The sequence below is a fragment of the Falco peregrinus genome, chromosome 5, assembly GCF_023634155.1.
Source record: "Falco peregrinus isolate bFalPer1 chromosome 5, bFalPer1.pri, whole genome shotgun sequence".
NCBI lineage: Eukaryota > Metazoa > Chordata > Aves > Falconiformes > Falconidae > Falco > Falco peregrinus.
Genome location: NC_073725.1, coordinates 13,331,126 through 13,351,729, shown reverse-complemented (window position 1 = coordinate 13,351,729; position 20,604 = coordinate 13,331,126). Strand labels below are relative to the sequence as shown.

General features: G+C 40.6%; 1 protein-coding gene across 1 annotated transcript in view; it reads left to right on the top strand.

Annotated features, from left to right (window-relative positions):
* Positions 1 to 20,604, top strand: part of GADL1 (glutamate decarboxylase like 1) — a 135,582-nt gene that overhangs the window by 4,837 nt on the left and 110,141 nt on the right. The window lies entirely within an intron of this gene.

The window sequence follows — 20,604 nt, the reverse complement described above, 5'->3', positions numbered from 1 at the left end:
CTGATTGAAGAGGCAATACTAAAATGTGGCATTAGCAGATGTTGGATGTATTTTTGCTCTGAATCCATTCACTGAATATGCTAGGTAAAGCTCCCCTTATTCTAAACGATTAAATAGTCTAAACCCTGGATTTTACTTGCATCTGTGTTTTGTTTCTTTGAATTATTCTCCAAGTGCTGTAGCAATAGTTGGTTCTGTGATAAAATGAAGCACATTCCAGATTCAGCTGTTAAGGTCTTTGGCAGGAATAGGCAGGGTGCTTATTAAAAAAACACCTGATCCTTTCTGTTTAATATTCAACGCCATATTTTCTTTCTCCACAAACTCACTGGTCATCACAGAGCATGCCTCTGGGCACTCCACTAGGTGTGGTGAATTATTCACTGCCACTCTTCTCACCCCAGAACAGAGAAAGTGTGCTCTGTGCATCATGCTGGTCCCAGCAATTCCCTAAATCCGCATTTTCTGAGACGGAAGGAAAGCTGCCAACTGCCTCCTTAATTCCACTGGCAATGAACTAGTTAAATACATTCATTCAACTCAAGCTCATAGGTTCTGATCCGGATCCAGAATTTCATCTGCAGTGTGGATGCCCCTGGAAAATTGAAGTGTGAAGTGAGGAAAGAGATAGAAGAATTATTTAACTGCCGTTATCTCAAACACACATAATAAAACTGTGATCAGAGTTCAATTGGGGGCCACTTTCTGTGCAGTATAGTTCTGTTTCATTTGCTATAAGCGCAGAAATTACACCTGGATGCCAGCATACATGCTATGCAAACTTGCCTTAATACAGTGTATTCCTAAAGTATTAGCAGAGAAGGATCTTATAAAAGCTCTGTCCAAAATGCCTAACTACATGCAGTTAATACAGATATTAAATTGAACGATCCTCTTACTATTATAAATGACTGCTTTGCTGTCTTTGTCAGCAGAGTTGTGGCATTCATCCTGTCACTAAGAATAAGAGTAAGATGACCATCTGCATTTCTGCAGAGTGATGGCTACCCAGAGTGAGTTCAATAAAAGAAAATTATAGCTTTGTGCTTTCCTACAGCCAATAAATCACGAGCAGGTCTTGCGCTGAGGCAAAAAATGAAAAATAACATTATGTGGAAAGACTCTTTATAGGGTACCAGCTGAGCAGCCACTTGAATTGTAATACCCCCAAAATGAACATCATGCAAGCGGTAAGTAATGACCTGCTCATGAGGAACTGAGCACACCGGGTTGCTAAGGATGCTGGTGGGTACATGTCAGGGAAACACTAAAGGTATGCTGGTGATCTTTGTGTGGAACAGTGACAGCACGTGAACACAAGCTATCAGGCCATTTTCTTCCTTCAAAATAAATCTCTTCAGTGCTAGCTCAGCATACCATTCCTCTCCCGTTCTCTTACCTGGAGTTTTCTGCATCAGGCTATTCCTTTAGTCCTCCTGAAAATCAAAGTTGGTTAAAAGGTGGCCTCAGGGACCCCATGGAGGTGGTATAGGCCTTCTTTCAGGGTTTGAATACGCCATATTGGAGACTGTGGTTCTCTGACCAAACATAGCACTGTAACACCTCCAGTTACGTTATTTGTCAAGTAATAAACACCTTTATGAGTGGTGGGGACTCTAAAATCAGCTGAAGCCTAAGCAGGAGTTTTTGGTGTCCTGAATCGGTTCGTCTTAAAGGCAGGTGATTTTCTGGTTGTGTTTCCTCTTTCAGCCTACTTTGAGTCAGTGACTAAAGCTCTAACGCTTTCTTCCCAATTTAGTTACCCTGGGTAGGGGGTGCATTACATGCATGGCTTTGCAAATGAACAGAAACGAGTGCTAAATGAAGATGGAGTAAATGCTGTGGAAAGTGGGTTTCTAAGTAGAGTTTTGACTGTTATCTCATAAATATTCATTGGATTCTATAATATGGTAAGACATTTTCAATATAATATTGAACTAAATTATCATTTACAGGCTATTTGTAGCCATTTTCTTACATGAATAGGTAAATAACAGTTTAAGGCCAAATTTTTATCTGAATTTAGTAGGAATAGCTTAAGGGGTCTCTGATGAAATCGGGTGTAATACAGATCATACTGTGGTTCCAGACATTCAGAACTGCACTTCTATCTATTTCTTTCTCAATTTTACAGTCTCTGCTTAAATACCGTGGTGATTATCAGTCAAGGAATGCCTCCAGGTGGATTTTCCCAAAGGACTCAGCATGATGTCAATGAGAACAGTGCTTTAGAAAACCTCAGCTTAAATAAATACCGAAAAGGGCAATAATCACTAGCATTCCAGTTATCTATAAACCCTATTAAATGTACTGTGGGGGAAAAGGGAGAGAAGGGAGAAAATATTTTTTTTCAATCTGAGGTTATTATTATTTTTTGCTAATTAATAAACGTTTGGACTGTATTTATTCTGCAAAGGACCACTAGATGTCAGCACACATCTAGGCTAGCACAACCGGAGCAACAACCATCTGGTGGTAAGAAAACCCCCCTACCCTGTAATGATGTAGTTTAGGTAGCATACAGTCGCTGGCTAAAATTGTTTTGTTTGCCTTTATAAAGATTTCAGGTACCCAAACTGTAACAATGACTCTTTTGGCCATCAAAACAGGGGGGCTTTTATGGATGTTACTTCTTGCGCTTGTTCTTGTTTTGCAAACTACATTCACTGCCATCTGCGTTCTGTCTACAGTCTTTCAGGAAGCACTTCTTGTATGAAAGTCTACCAGGTTTAGCTTTATAGTGAAAATGGCTATTGGTTTTTTATCTAAAGGTTGTATGACCAAGCTCATTTTAGTCTTGAACATGTCAGCTAATTCTGTTGAAAGCGGGGAAAATCTGAATAAAACTTCAAACATAATATTCATAGCATAATGTGATGTGCAACTGTTCTGTGAGATCAGGCAAAAAACCCTGGTGTATTTTGAATGTGCTCAACTCACCTGTATTGCATATAAGAAATAATGAAAAAAAATTACGTTATTATGCATCCAGCCTATTTAAAATGCATAGACACAATTCACTGCTTGCATTGTTTTTAAGTTAGATCAAAAGCCTTCTTGATCAATTTTGCCACACAGGAGTAAGGATTAGTATCTGGCCATACATGTTCCTATTGCTGTGTATTCATTATTTAATAAATATCTAGATCCAGTGTCAAAACAAAGAAGACTTTGGGCAGGTAATCCATCTTTCCTAACCATCCATTTCTCCAGGACAACTGCATTTTGGAAAAATTGACATATAAACGGGAAACTGTTATTTAAACAGTTTTTTTTCTAATACAGTGGAAAGCAGGGTCCTCAGCTATCCTAGCAATTCAAACAGACGCTGCTACAACTGCTGCCAACAGGCGTTAGGGGACATCATGTCACCACTGAATTAGGCTGTAGGAAACTATAGTGCAACCCCTGCAGTGCTAGGGCTCTGTGCTCCTTATCCACCCCACTTCAACAGAGACACTCAGCTGAAGCATATGGGCTAGTGGCAGGACAACTTACTTCCCGCCAGAGACGTATTTGAACGGCCCGCTGAAGGGCAGGTGCAGAGGGACCCTAGGGATTAGATGCCTCAGTGGAGGACCTGAAGTTAGCTGGGGTGAATCTGGGCCCGTAACACCAAGTTACTATGAAATGATTTATCCCTTGGCCTGTGAGTCACTTTGCAGCAGTAAAGCCCCAGTTTCTCTGCTTCCACCACATCTGTGCTGTGGCACTGCACGTATTCCTTGTGCTGAGTTAGATTGCTGCGGTCTCTGTGGCCCTGTTCACCAGATACAGGGAGCTGGTGAAAAAGCAGAGGCTTTTCAGTGGCTCTGGGTGGCTTTCTCCAGCCTGCCCTCATATATGACCTGGGGCGAGGGTGGTAATCTCGTAGTAGTTACAGCTGTCCTATTTGCACTTAACATATTTTGCCTGCCCTGTCCCAGTGTCTGCCAAGGGTTTGCACCATGTATTTTCAGTGCGGCAGAACATTCAGCAGGTTGCCAGGCTTAAGTGCGTTGCAATAATCAGCCTCTCCCATGATGGTTGTGTTGATCAGAGCATCACCCTGTGTAAGCAGGTGCTTCATCCTTGCAGTATTTCAAAGCTGATAAACAGCTGACCAAGTACAGAGAGGGAGAGATGCAGAGTAAGGGGAAACTTGGAGTCAAGAGAGAGATCAAGTCTGCTTGATCTACCAGATTTTGCTCACGGAAAATATATTCCATTGAACTACAAACTTGACTGACCTTACTCACACTGTGCTTAAGGCAGGTTGCCTAGCAGCAGAGATCTTAAAAGGATTTAGCCACAAAAAATATCTTGCTGTCCATGTCTCATCTGTTAGTAAAATTTAGGATGCATAGGAATTTCCATGCCAAAGGTGGAAGAAAGCAAGGTACAGCCCCTCTGGACCTCATGCAAGTAAAGCAATGCAAACCTAGGTAGACTGGCTTTATTGTTTCTGGAAAATGACTATTTGGATTGCACACACCACCTCATCTTTTTCTAACGTGAAATAAAGGAATTGATCTGTTTTTTTAAACAGATTGCTGCAAATTCTGCTTATTTGAGCAGAGTAAATAACGGTGAAAAGTGGGAAGGACCTGAGGGGGAGTAATGCTTGGTTTAGAAGTACATTTAATTGTGACTGCTTGCTGTCTTCCTATTATGTGAATACTTGAGAAATCTGTGAGGAAACTGGCTGAATAAATGTGGATGTTGGAGTTTGTTAGGAATACTTTGGCTGCCTGAGATAAAATCAATGACTTGTATAATTATCCTGACTTGGCATCCTGATCCAAATGGCTCTTGCTCCTTAGCACAACCCTGTACCACTCTGTCCTCTGGCCCAAAGCAGAGGCTGACTGTCAGCAGTGCTGACGAAGAAATGACAGCATCCTTTTAGCTGGCCATTGAGTAAGAAGAGGTTCAGCAAAGGGGAACTGAGTCTTGCAGTTTTCCAATACGCTCAGTATTCCCTGTCACTACAGCACCAGACCAGGATGAACTGGTGAGTTTTTGGATCACCATTGATCATCCTCTTTCTCAGATTTGATCCTTCTCCGTGGATATCTTTCATTTCTAAGGAAAGTCTTTGTCTTCTCAGATTTTAAATCCAAACAGACAAATAATGCTCGAGAATTTTAAGACTGGTAAAAGATAGGATGATAATTTTCAGTGTTAATATGGTACCTGGAAGCATTTTCATTTCTGTTTGCTTCTAGAAGATGGGCTATGGTATCTGGTGGAAGCTTGCATATTTTTCTTTACTGCAATCTGTGCTGTGAATTAAAATTGGCAGATAATTTGGCTGAATAGCTCTGTAAACTATTGCGAAGTGATATAAAATACATGCATACATTATTTCTTAGTATTATGGTTTAGCTTATAAGACAGCAGTATACTCAGAATGTATTAAAATATGCCTCTATTGCTGAATCAGGCCTTTCCCTTCTTGAAGATCTGTGATTTTTTACTTGGTAGCATTTCCTTGATACTCAAGTGCTGTGTTCAGCTTTGTCCCATTTTAGTGAATAATTGTTGATTAAAAATAAAACCAAAACTGAGTTTTTTCATTCATTTTGTATTGCTGCTTAGGGCAGAAAAAATATCTTCCTTCCTGAATGAATGAAAAAGATTATAACAACTGATTTCGCATTCACATTTCTAATGAGACAGAAACCTTTAGTTTCCAGTTCAGCCATTAGGTGTAAATAAAAGGTATAAGCTGTATGAGGATCTCTTCTGTGCCGTTCCTGACATCATTTGCTTTTCCTGCTGTAGCTTTGTTTACACCTGGAAGGATCCCCAAAAATTTTTTTTGTAGCACCTGTCTATGATGGTGGACACTGGGATTCAGGGAAATAAGGTACACCTTTTTAATAAAGAAGCTAGTTCATCATTGGAAACCGTTTATGTAGAATAGTAGTGGGTCCTTGCAACCTGATTTAAAAACTCAGCAATTGTCAATTATTTTTTTTTTAAGATTTATTTTAGATCAATTGCACACAATCATTGGACTTGATGCAGGAATTAATACAAGGAAATCTTATGGCTTTTAATATTTTTAAGTACTTTAACCATTAGTCCAAAATCATCAGTTAATTGCTAAGAGGCAATAGTCTAATAACAGTGTCAATGTACAGTCCTTGCCTCTTCATGACAATACCTTACTAAAAGGGAATTGTAGTATCAGAGATGTGTTGATTAATTATATATTATTTTTCTGAAATCAGAACATTTCTCCACATAGGTCATGCTCTCTTTCTATTTATGACATTTTATTGTTGTATGCATTTCATAAAGAGGCTTATTTTCTCAGAGTAAGACTAGTTCCATCAAACACCCGTCATGGCCACATCTTTTTGGACAGGTGCATTTGGGGATGCGGTGTGCTGCCCTGGTATCTATAAACCCCGAATCTTTGTCGGGACAGTCACAGGCTTAGAGAGCTTTCATGTCCTAAACCACCACAGGGGCTTCACAAGTTGAGTGACTGCACTAGTGAATCCCTAGTTACTAATTCTGGAGTAGTACATGTAGCTTTAAATGATGAATCAGACAGAATGAGGCTGGCCATTAGAATGCACTTGACGTTAATTGAAGCCATGACTCACTCACTTGCATTTTTCCTTCCCACAAAGAATGTTTAAGTAAGACCCTTTGCTACTTTTAAGATCTTGAAATCTGTGTCTAGCTGCATATCAGAGAAGCTACTGATCACAACGGTTGATCAGAAGGTACTTTAATCTGGTATCGTGAGTGCATATTGCAATTTGAACCCCTTCAACTTGAAAACTGACCTGAATTTTTGGGCAGCCTGCCCTTCTGTGGCACAGCTGTGGGATACTGTGGCCAAGGGTGGGATACTGAGGCTGTTCTGGGCCACTGGTTACACTGCGTGTGAACAGTGTCTCCTTGCCCAAGACCTGCTTGTCAGTCTAGTTACTCATCACGCTCACACAGTGCTGAAATAAAAGGCAACCAGAGTCAATCTTCCATATTTCTCCTACTTTATTTTTCCTGCTGAAGATCAAGTAAAGATCAAGGCACAACAAGCACACCAGTAGACTGGTTACTGTAAACGCAAGAAATAAGTGACAGTCTGGGCTCAGGAAATTTTCAATTTAAATTGACCAGGTATCTGAAGACTAGGAAGGGAAAACACTGCCGAGCAGTAACAGAATTAGTTGTACATCACCCAGCAGCAGCCAGAGGCCAAAGAGAGATACTGTCTCCACCAGTCAGGAATGGACTGGCTGGAATTCCCTGAATATGAAAGCCTTGCAACAACAGAGTATCTTTATAAAATGTATCTTTTACATGCTAGGAAAAAAATATATCCTGTGGTATTATGTAGTAAAGATATAATTTTCAACCAAGTTCAGCAGCTTGCCCAAATGGTCTTCATAAGATTTTTTTTCCACTTTTCTATTAGATTCTAACAGTCTGTATAAACTAGGGATTAATTTGGTCCATTAAATATTAAAATATTAACACTTTTCTAATTTTTCTCACCATTTAGAAGTGAATTACATAGTTGCATTACAATCATTCCACTTAACTTTACTTTTAATGTCATTTTCCCCCCAGTATTATTTTTGTCCATGTTACAGCATTCAGGTCAGGACAGATCTCACTGCAGTCCATTATCTGACCAGTCAACCCTGCAGCAACGGGGAATCTTACTTAATTGGAAAGATGCACTGACACAGAAAAGGTACATGTAACTCCTTCCGCTAGCTATACCTAAAACGCATCATTACAGAGATGACAAACTATTGTCTATTCTTTGATCTGAAAGATTTTTAGAAGCTGGCAGAGTCAGAAAGTAGAAGGGCTGAAGCCTGAAATTCCTTCCATGTTGTGTTACGGAGTAGATGTGCAAAGAATGACTTATGGGAAGCATCAGGTGATAATTTTTAGAAAGCTTTTCAAAGCAATCAGTGAAATCTGATTTAAGAGTACCACTTCATTTTGCACTTAATAGTGTTCTCCAGATAAACTGTATTCCAATATGCTTCACAAAGTTAAATAATAGAGCTACTGATATAAATAACAGCAGAAGGAGACAGTCACCGCAAGTTATAGGCTTGGGGAACAGCTGTTTTCAGCTGAGATTTAAAATGAAATGGCAAAATTACAGTGCGTTATTCTATACCACAGTGGCTGGAGGTTTTCAGCAAACTGCACCATACCTGAAAGCTGTCAAATAATAAGCAAAATTAACGAGACAAGAGTGGTTGGAAGAGTTCAATGACCTGAGCCCTACTGACACAACTTCATTTGAAACTGAACCTGACTGACACTGGACTGTGCTTAGTAGAGAAGACCAAGTGTAATGTGACATTAATTTTCCTCCTTCTGACCTTGCTTGACTGAATGCACTGGAGCACTTAATGCTTTACGCTTCTATCACAAGGATCTAATGCAAGAGTCCAGTGGTACCCAGTGCCTTGTGTGGCTGTTCAGTAATGCAGTGTGAGCTCAGGCAGCTCATTCCTGGAGTATGGTCCAAAATATGACTGTCCTTGGCAGCTGGCAATTGCGAACTCTGCCTAGTCTTATGTTTTTCTTGATCCCGATACCAGAGCAGGTTTCCAAATTGTCAGCTGCAAAAGCAGCATTCTTCTGGAGATGGAAAGCAAACCTCAGCCTAAAAAATACAATTGAATTACCTCAACTTACACCTACAGCAGCTGTAGCTGATCAGCCTCTATATTCTTAACTCAGATTCAGATCACAATCAGAGACAGTTTAAAAATTTTGAACAGTACGGGGAGAAAAAGGTGGACATATGTGCCATAATATTTCATCTGAAAAGGCCTTGTAGGTATAGTTGCTATATATCTATATCTATCAGTCAGTTTCTTTCAAAACCTATACGCTTTAGGTTTGACACACTTCAGGCAGAGAGGTGATACCGCTACAATACCATATCCCAAGCCCAATACAGATAATGCTATAAAAGCTGCACACGTTTTACCACTGTCTCCATTTTTTACTGCAGAAATGTTGATTTAGTTAGATCCTTCACTGTCTTTTCGCTGTGGTTACCCTCAGCACCCCAGTAACAAAGAGCCAGCTCTTTTCCCAGCCTCCATTTAACACTGGAGCCGGAGTCGTGCTGTGCCCAGCATTATCAGGGCTCACAAGGAAGAAATGGGAATACGCTCAGCCTACTTTTTAGGGTTTGCCTAGCAGCTTTGGAAATCTGGCAAGATTCATCCTGATGTTAGGAGCTTGTACATACAGGCATTGCTCATCTAAAAGACCATTTTTAAGGTTTTAAGGTGTTCCCCATAGCTTTTTCATTCTACCACAACAAAAACCATGATGTGCCCCACAGAAGTTTGGGCAGGGGAAGCAGGGAAGTCCACTCCAGGTGTGACCTGTCCTCATTTTAGAGCCTGTTAAATGTTGAACAAAGCAAACTAATCTGCAGTTATTCTGTGGGACTATGACATTGTGTTAGCACTAATGACTCTGATGGGTGAAGAATATAAACTTTACCTTTGATGGGGATCTGACAGGAGCACCTGTGTTAAACTTAGTGAGTTGGTGTTGTTAATGGCATTCTGGGAATCAGAATTTGTGAAAAGGAAAATGATTCTCTGTATTTGGTGATCTTTTGTAAATGTTCACTCCTAAGCAACACACTCAGTATTCAAAATGCTCTGCTTTGTCGTTTCTGCTGTAGAGCCTTACTTACTTAGGCCTAATTAATTTTTGGTTTAATCTCCCTGTGGTTGAAAAGGTGCATGGACTGAATTTGGCTCATCATCGCTCCCGCTTACACCACTTTTGTCAGGTCTGAATATGAACAAGAAATCAGTGTTGTACAAAAGGGATACAGTGTAATGACAAAAAACACTATACAGCAGAGGATATATATTTTTTTAATATTAGGGCTAAAAGGATGACTGTTTTCCAGAAACTGGTTTAAAACGATTATAAAATAAATGCTCTACTCAGGAAGATGATAGAATGCAATTAGAATCAAAAAGATAATTTCAAGGGCATAAAAGTCACTGCAATGCTAAATGGAAACGTCTGATGCATTTACAAGGAAAGACATTAGCAGTATGCTGTCTGACATTGTTTCTTATTGCCCAGTATCTCAGTCTGATTTAGGAAAAGTATGAAGGAATGGGGAGGATTCGTAACCCATAAATTGTGTGGATCAAGTGGGTTTATCAGAGTAGAGAGAAAAACCTGATGTATTGTAAGTGTTCTACAGAACTGGTAGGTGAAAGTAAGGTTTTAATAAACACCTGCCAGCAAGCACAATGTGGCAATGCGAGTTTGGAATCCATAAGCCTTTCTGAGCTGCACTCCTATAAACTAATGTAAACAATTTTGATGTCAGCATTTGGTCACCCACTTGAAAGTGTTGTCATTGGCATTACTAAGCGCCTGTAACTCTGAGCAAGCGCTTATTAGAAGTGTATCCAGCATGGAGGGAGAGGTAAAGATTTGGGGTAAAACTTAACAACATCTTCAAGTAAGACAAGTATAAAGCCTAAAGGCTGCCTGACATTCCTCTGAACTGGCAAATTCTTTGAGGTGAGTAACGAAATGTAGGTGAGGCTGCCTTTTTCAAACCATGAAGCTTGCAGGAGTGTGACTGTGAGGAGAATAAGGGCCCTTATTTGTGTCTACGTTGGTGGCAACAGTGGGAGGATATACCTTCAGAGGACTGTGATGCTGTAGGTAATGGAGCTGAACATAGTGCTCATTGAAGCCTAGCCAAAAACCGTGTTTGTCAAAGACACCCTGTTTGCAAATATTAAATGGATATTGAAAGCGTGGTTGAGAACAATTTGTGTTTTTAGCAACAGGAAAGCAGGACAGAGAACTGTGTTGGCAAGACAAAGTATATGTAATATACACTTCTTCTGGAACTAATTATTATTTTCTGAAAATACTGCAGAGTGGTATGCTACCACAACTGCAAAGAGAGGGCTTTATATAATGTTAACTTCAGGAGATACAGGTTCTAGTCCCAGATTTTGCAAGACATCAAAATAATTTTAATTCCAGTAGTGCTTAGCTTCCCCATCAACACTGGATGGCTTTCAGACTGCTTTTCCCTCTATTAAAATTGCTAGCCTAAAAAGATCAAACTGCTTTGCAGGAGCTGGGGAAGTACAGTAAAGCTACATTTATTTTTACAACTGTGAAAACTGAGGCAGACGAGTATGATAGTCTGATTTTCTAAGGACTCCACGCACTTTAATATGTCTAGTAAGATGGATGTCAGCATATGAAGGAATCAAGAAGCAAAAGTCTTCTGTGACACCAATAGGCTAAATTTCTGGATTCACAGCAGAATAGCTTGCTTTCACAGAGTATTTTATTCTTCCCTGTATATTTTCCTCAGCAAGAAGATTGCATCTGTGTGGTACATACGTAAACAACTGAAACAAAGATCTGCTGTGGGTCATTAAAAAGTGCCCAGATCTGATTTCACAATGACAAGGTATGGATAATTTTGTGGCCTTTTGAAGGCTGAATATAGAATGTGCAGTCTGGAAAAATGGGTACTGAAGTATCGCAAACATTAATTGGTGAATGTGTGGCCAACACCAGCTTAGGTTCTCATTATGTTGCTAAAAACCAGGCTCAGGGAGAGGAAGCACTTGAGAAATCAAACTGCTGGTGTGTGAGATATCCTACATCAACAAGGAAAGCTGCTGAAGCAAAGTGAGTTGGCTGAAACGATTCCAGCTCCCGGTACTGCTCGCCAGTGTCCGCTGGAATGTGTCAGACGACCGAATATGAATGGGCTCCGGTGGGAGGGATGGCCTTTTCCTTGCAAATATTTCTTCAGCTCTTATGTTGCCCCTCAGCAATAATGGTTGGCTTTTTATAGAACACTGTCTGATTCATTGGCAACCTTTAGGTATTTTATTGATTTAACATTTCTTCAGAGATGCAGTGAAATATATGACCCATGGACAATGTGATTTTTCGAAAGCCAATGCTGATGTCAGGGGTATGTTGCCTGGTTTAAGCTCTGCTGTCTCTGGAGGTCATTAGAAGTTGTTTTAAATAAGCTTTCTACTCTGTTTATAAACTACATTTCTTTTTTCCACACTTGGTAAGGGTGCTGTTTTACACTGCCTTCAGTGTATATTTCAAACCCTCTTGCTGAATTGAGTCATTTCACGGTGAAGTAAGCTGAATGTAAGAGAAATATGCCTTGGTTGGGATGCTGTGGTATAGTATGTCAAAGCAATAAAGAGTGAGGAACAGGTTGGGAGAACTTTCAGAATTCATTTTATTTATTACTTAAAAGTAATGAAGCAAAATGTAGCTGTTCGTGCCCTCTGAATGTTAATCTGCCCAGCAGCTGAAATCACAGCGAAAGGTGATAGCAGGCTCTGAAAGAATTGCGTGTAGCTCGTCTGCACATAAGGCTGGTTGGCAGGATACTGAATCAGAAGCTAATGAGCAGGCAGGGCTGGGGGTCGGCGTGTGATGGAAGTGGGTTCACCACACAAGGGTTTCAGAAATAGAAGCGCAGACCTGAGCAGCCAAGTTTGTGTTGAGACGTGGGCAGGCTAACAGTGAAAGCTTCTGAGCATGCAGCAGCCACTACTGACCATTTGATGCCAGTGTCTAAAAGTAGCTCCAGCTCTAGGTTTCTATTTCTGAAACCTCTGGCCCGAGTCTTCAGGGTTTTTAAAATTGTGCTGCAAAGGAAAAAAAACATGTAGCAGAATAGGGATAATGGTACTCATTGTCCTTTGGCAGATATCTTGTAATATCAACATGTCAGGCTGAGCATCCTTCAGCTCCTGTTCCTGTACATCTGTATGTATCAAAAGAAGATGTGATTGAAGGAGCTCCCACTTTCTCGCTCCCCTTCCTCACACTTGATTTATCTCTCCAGGCATCCCCCCAGGTATTAGCATTGCAGCTGCTGCTATTTAGCCAGTATTGCTGCACAGTCCCCATTCTTCTTTTCCCCTGTGGAGATGGACAAGAAGGCACTTGATACGCTTAAAGTTGCTCCTAGACCACTAAAAGCTTGAGCCAAGAAGCTAGGGGACCCCGTGGTATGGCAGCACCCTTCCACACCATGCAGGGCATGCCTCAGTGATGGCACTGAATAAGCAGGCCAGAAGACTGGAGCCAGTGTGTCTCGATTTGGTGGCAGAGATGGTAGCTGTTGTTGCTACACGTGATTAGCAAGATGTGGAAATAGCCCTGTGTAGAAACCAAGGGATTTCCAAAACTGACAGGGCAGTTTCATGCTAGAGCCAGCAGTAGTGTAATACAGACTGAAAGCAGCTGGCCAGCTGGCCTTTCCAAATTCTGATGAGCTGTAAATCACAACATCCCCCTCTTATATAAGTGGACCAACTGTAACACACACGGTTCATCTCTGAGGAGCTCTAAATATACCGGGCTGGAATAACTCCTGTGTCAGTCCAGGTTTCTGCTGATGCATGATAAAGTTACACTGGGATGGAAATGCCATGGTGAATCACATTGGAGCACAAATAGTAATGACTTCTGTGTGTTTGCTTAAAGCCAGGTGATAGCTGGTTCTACAGAAAAGCAGAGTGTCAGTGGAGTCTTCCTCATCCTGCTCTCTGCAGTACCAGCCTTCGTGGCCAGTGAGGACCGCATGTGTTGAATAGCTGGTGGTGGTGGGTGGACTAGATTTCCCAAAGGGAAGTCTGATAAAGACAAAACTATGGTCTCTACCCATCCCTCCAGTGCAGGCAGCAAAACTAAGGCATGTGAAAGGTGATGGATGTTACAGGCTCTCCCAAGCACCTCAGAATTTGTCTGAGGACTTCTGCTGCCACAGGCACCCTCCCCCTCCTTTCTAACAAACCTGATGTCTTAGCAGGGATTCTGATGTTTTAATCTTTAAAGCAGGAAGCAGTGAGAGCAATAAAATTTAATCAACAGAGTACTTGCTTTATCAAGTAAATGGATAATTGTGACATTTGACATTCTTAGGAGAGACTATTTCTTGAACATTTGCCTAATTATCTCGCCCCTTCAAAAATTCTGTTCAGATTCTAGTTTTGCAGTTCACCACATAAAATCAAATTCAGCTTTTCTGAAACATTTTATTATTGTTGTTGTTGTTGTTAGATAGTGCATTCTTTTGGAAACGTCAAGTACATCATCAGATATTGCACTGATCTCAGTTTCCTTTGTCACAGCCCTGGACTTTATTAAGAAACTACATACTGTGAGTAGGTCATTCCAATAACCAGCTCTGTCCTAAAGAGCAATGGGATCACATGGATCAGAGCCCAGAGAATCTCCATGTAGTTAACAGGACTCTCTTAAATCCCTTTTAATTCTATTTTCTGGGTTTCTTGGATCAGCCATCTATGGCAACGGTATCTTTGCATTCTGGAGGCATGCTTTTGGCAATGAATCTGTGTCACCTCACTATAGTTGTCAGAAGCTAGGCGTTCATCAGGCTCCCTTCTAAGCCAATGGAGGAAGAAACAGCATCTCCAGGAGGCAGCTTACCTCTGACATCTGTATAATATCTAACCTTAGGACGAGAAATTTCCCTCTGAAAAGCCTGCTTCTCCCAGCTGGTCAAGGAAACATAATAAAAATGGATTAGACTAGACATTTGAGATTTAGACGGCAGAAGTTAGGCAAAATTAGGCCTGCCTGAGGGAAGCATGGTTCTGTACATGACAAGTTTGTGCAGGTTCCAAAAGTGACAGGACAAAGGCATGGACTAGGAAATAAAAATACATCATCAATGGTTTAGGAAGCTGTAGGCTACTGATGACTGGCACAGTACTTTGGGACAGTTTCTCTATGTGTTAACTCTGTTCTTGTTCTCTTCCCTAAGTGCCCAGTTCTGACCCCTGATTGTGGGGTGGCAGGAAGGACCTCTGGTCACACCTGCCATAACTGCTACTACATTCCTGAATTCCACCTACAACAAATATTTCTTAGTATTCACTCAGTTGTAGTCACAAGGGACAGACGTTGTATGCGTGTGGGGGATTAGAACAAGGACTGTGTCATCTGGGTTTCCTTTCTGCTTCACATAGGCCATACTACGTACTACATACCCTCTGCATGAAGTTGGCATTGCGTCCATAAAGTGTGAGCTGGTTTCCTGAATGAGTGAGAAGGCAGATGGCGAGCCAGAAAAGGCTGGTTTTCAAGGCCTGTGACTAGAGGATGAAAGACACAGATGTGTAGAGAAATACCTGTATTATAGATCTAGACAGACATTAATGAGTGTGTCCTAACTATCCTACCAAGGTTATAAACCCCTGCTTACGCACAAGACAAAACTAGTTTGTCAAGCTCAAACACTGGCAGCTCAGACTCCCTCTTAATTACAAGATTTATGCCTTTGCCTTCATCCAAAGGGCTGATCTAAAGGAATGAAAAAGTAGTTCAGTCTCTTTAAGTCCCCTTGCTTTTTATTCTCACTATCATGAAGGTAAAGGTGCCAGTTAGAGTTGGTCAGACTTTTTATAATTAAAGCTTTAAAATTTAATAATGAAGTGAATGTCTTACACTTTGGCACCTTTGACTGATCCATCAAATTTTGTTTGTGATCTTTATAATTAAAGGAATGCAATGGGGTGTTAAAATACTTCAAATAATTTGTCCTTGGGGTTCTCTCATCTTGATCTCCATTTTTGTTTTAAAAAATTGCTTTCCTGTGGTGCAATGGTTTGTGGAGTTCTGGCAGTGCCACCCAGCAGCTCAGAGATTAGTCCCGAGTCATCCGCAGGATAAGGAGTTGCAAGTGTATGTTATGTATGCATGGCTGGAACTCCTCTGAATCTGCCAACATCTCTGCCATTACTCTCCATGGTCAGTGGAGAGTAAGGATGGCTCATTTCGTGTATTGATGGCAGGGCACCTGGAGCTTTTTACTCATTCAGAAGCTGATCTTCCTCCTTTTAGAGTTTACTAGTCTATGAGAGTGATTTCATGTTAAGGCTTGTCTCACAGCATCCAGTTTATTCCAATCTATCTTTTAAAGGCCCAGGAAACATTTTGGTCCCACTGTATTTGGTAGGAAGAATCTCAAGGGTACACTGAGTGGAGCTACCAACGTCCCTTCTCTCACACCTCTGACCTTGTAGATGATCTTGTCCTTTCCCCTCTTCCTCCTCCTGCCTCCTTTTCAAACCTACTCACGTTTTCTTGCAGGCATTTCATCCCTGCAGCAGTCCGAGAAGCACTTGACATGCTCTGCGTTCTGCTGGTAGATGCCCATTGGTGGTGGTTTGTGCTGGAATAATTTGCTCACCACCTGGTATGTCCTAGCAGGTGAGGTGTCCCTCTTCAGAGGGAGGTGAAGCAGCCCTTCTGTCCTTGCACACAGAGATTGGCAATTTCCATACCAGTGGAGCAGTGGCTTTCATGCTCCTTCATTGCCTGCCCACTGAGACTGGCAGTTCGGATTACTGTGTATGTTTAGAGAGATCTATAAAGAACATTCTCTGTGCCTCGGAATTACTCCTTTTACAACAATTCTGCTAGAAAGGCATATATCATTTATATGAAGAAAATAAATCAGTATGTGTTTGTTTGAGAATACAACATCATAGGATAGATTTAAGTTCATTGCAACATTGTCAACATGGATAGCAAATACCTAAATACCTTTAAGACAGAACAGAAGGGTAATGTACTTCTTTTTCTCTTATCATCTTCATATTGTTTTCCCTTCTATTTGATCCTGCTGTTATGGACTGTGAACCTTTGTGCAAAGCGCAGAGACAACTTCAGCTCTCATCAGATTACTCCGCGCCTAGCAAAACTGGATTTTAAGGGGTGCTTGATGTCATGTTGGAAAAATATTCTTTTGTGCTGCTCCATGGCAACATTATTTTCACATCCAAATCCTTGAAAAAAATGTGCTTGGCTGATTGGAGCAAAAACTGGATCTCACTTTTAGAAGATCTAGGAATCTTTTAAGAATGCCCCACTGAAAGCATTGATTATGGTTTTATGTCCAAAAAAGTCTTTTTGAATTAAAACAAATTATGAATCTCTCTTGAACAAAACTTGTTTGAAGTAGCACAGGTAACCCGTGCACATGATATTTTTGGGGTAGTATATTTCTGCTCTGTTCCACCTAAGCAGTCAAATGGAATCAAAAGGAAAATCCTCTGGAGTAAATACAGAAAAATCCTCACGGCTTCTATGGCTGTGCCTACCAAGCAGTGAAGAGGCACAACGTGAATACACTTAACCAGAAAGTATCCTGTACACTAAGGTACTTCTGCAAATGGGCAGGCTTCAGAGGAATTCACAACACCCTGTGTTTCAAAGCCTTCGTTAAACCAAGGATTTTTCTGCTTACCTTTGGCATTTCTGCAGTTTCTCAAGAGGAGTATTCATGCTTATCCTAACTTCTTGGGAGGAAATCCAGCTCCATTCAAGAGCCAGGAAAAAGTATAGACAAGCATTTGTGTCTTACTTAAAGCCTTGTTTTGAAGGTTTATGTGCACTTTTCTACACGGAGATGAAGTTCATTCTCCAGTAGTTCTAAGTACGCTGTTAAAATTTGCTATATGTCACACTGAAGGGACAGCTCATCTCATGGTCCCTGTGATGTTCCTTAACCTTTTATACACATACAGTACCTATAAAATGCCTTTACCCAGAGCAGAATTGCATCTTGGTTGCTCCCTACCTTCCTTCAATAATAAATAGGTCATACCTGGTTGGTCAGAACAATTCTTGAATTTGAGATAAATTCAGCAAATTATGCTGGCTGAAACAAACAAACAAAAAAACTGAAGAGAAGAGGTGGAAATGTTGACAGGAATAGTTCTGATATTTTCCAAATATGAGTATTTCAGCAGTAGAGATTTGATTCAGAAAGGAACTTAGACCACTTGCAATAATAAAGAAGGGAATGATGCCTTTCTTTTCTCCATTAATAGCCCGTGTTGCAGTGGTTCTTGCTTGGGATTTAGATGAGGAGGTTTTAAACCCAGGCTCAACCTAAATCACAACAGTGGTTCTCACATCTTGGAACAGCCCTTGTTGCTCATCTCTAGGATGTTATGTGTTGACTCCTCCTGATGTAACATTTTTCCTGCACAGTAATGTAGAAGCATTTATTACAGCAGATAGGAGAGGCCAGATATCTTCCTTTACAAGTAAGACCTGAAATCATCCAGAGCAAACCTCACTGTCCCTCTCTTGACAAACAGACATTTGAGTATGCTCTATATTGAAGATAATTTTCAATTTTGGAAACAAATAGTGTAGTGTTAGGTCAAAATATTTTTTCCATTTCTTGGTTTGGTAGCTGAACCAGAAACACTGGATATTTCTGCTTTTTATTCATGAGTGGGAAAAGCTTCAGATGAATATGCTTTTAATAATGTACATATTAATTATAATGTGCACTACTAAGTGCTAGAGCAAGAAGCTTTAAGCAGGTTAAACAGTAGTTTAAATAGAGTATATTATGCAGACATTGCAGACATAGCATTTCAACTGCGAACTCCTACCAAAGGTAAAACTGATGCAAAATCTTACAGACTTTTAATTAACAAGATACAGCTGAATCACTCAATGGATTGCAGGTATAACAGACCTGGCCTGTAAAAATCTTTTGTGAATAATTTTCCAGTTTTCCAGGAATGCAGTAAATTTTCTGAATAGCGCTCAGTTCCAGGTTCAGTGAAAATCCTGTCATTAAAACCACAGGCTGGAGGGCGAACCATTAATATGTAAATGAATGGTCATCCTCTGCTGCAGCTGTGGCCCCTTTTCTGGCTATGGCAAGAATAAGATAGAATTCAGTGCCTGAGAAATGGATCTGGTGATGATAATTATTGAGAAGCAGGTATGCTATTTCCTTTGTTAAAATCCTGCTATGCAGTAACTTTTTGCAGGTTCCCAGGAAGTACTTCGTTTCATACAGAACTTTATCTTTGGTGCTGAATCAATACTTTTAATCTTGTGGCTATGGAAGTTGCTGAAGTAGGAAAAATCACATAGCTTCCGCATTTTTTTTTTTGTTAGAGGAATGTATCCTGGAAGATCCCCCAAAGTATGTTCCTTAACATAGGCTAATTTTCCCGCTACCTCCAGCATTTACAACTCTCCTCTGTCCAGCCAGTCTATTATGTTTAAAATAAAATTTCTGCTAGCATTTTGGGTACCATGCCTCAGTTGTCTTACAAGACTTCGCCACATTCAACAGTTACACCAATGATCTTGCATGAAGTTTATTCTGTACCAGCTTCTCCTTCCCTGCCTGTCACCCTCAGGAAACAGAAAAGGGCTTCTGCTTGAATTGTTACCATTTCCATTGGGTTGCTAAGCACATTTAAATGTAGGCTGTCATTTCTTCCTTTGTTTTCTTTCTCCCCTTGTCTCCAAGTCCATTTGTGATATGTTTGTGGAGTTGTTCTTCAGCTTCATTAGAGCATTGATTTTTTTTGGTTAATTTATTTAATTCCCAGTCAAATGAGGACATGCTACTTGTAAATCACTTCGTTTCTCATTAATCTCTTCCAGTGCTGGCTCCATTTTCCAGCTGTCTTCCTATTTACTATCTCTAGCAAAAAATATCCAGTGTTCCCGTCACTTGTCACAAGTAATGTCACGGTTGCTGTGGATCCATTGGCCTGAATAATCAACATGATTTTTTTTATTAGAAATAAAAATATTTGCTGCTGCTGTAGAAAGCCGCATCTTAAATCCCATGCAAGGAAGTTCACTAAATGAAATGCAATAAACAGAAGTCCTAAAACCTGTCCTATTATTTTGTGCCAAATCTTATTTATTAGTTTTTCTCCAACAATAGCCGTAGAATTTTAAGATGCTGTTTAGAAGAGCAGAAATCCTGAGAGCTGCATCCTTATGCCTTGATACCTCTCTGGCAGAGGTTCCATTGAGGTGAGAGGAATAAGGACTTCAGCATTCACTTGAGAGATGCAAGTATTGCCTTTAGTCAAACCCACAGATAAAGAATTCTCTGCTGCTATCCTCAACTATAAAACACTGGCATCATAGCAGGCTTACAAGCTGCTTATAGGTAGATTGGCAGGCCGGGCAGGGTGCCTGCTCATGTAGCAAACTAACAGGAGAATAATTTTCTCCTGAAATGAAGAACTGCTTTTCAGGGCAATAGGTGGTATTCCCCATGCCAGGTCAGCGCCAAATGGTGTCCTAGCAGAGTAGGAAAGAGAATTCAATTCCTTACCAAAGTGAAGGGTTGTCATTGCCCATAGCTGTTACATTAGTTTTACTGTTGAGGTAGAACGGGCCACACCTTTAACATTCCCTGGCCAAACCTATCCTTCAGCTGCAGGAGAAGAGTAGACTCTTGTGTCCCCTAACATTGCTCTGTACTATATGACAGCTTCTCAAAGTGGCTTTTATTGCATTTCAGAGATGTTTGCAGCTTATTTCTGTGTAAGCATATATATGCTTTGTGATCTTTAGATCATTAATCTCAGCCACTGTTACTATCTTATTTCGAAAAGAGACAGATTTTGCCAATAGACTCTTTTCTGGTGTCACTCATCCTGACTTTCCACAGGCTTTGTGCAATAATCACTGAAAACAACTTCAATGCCATGGTTATTTTAGTTGCCACTGACTCATCTTCCTTTGGCTGTAATGGGA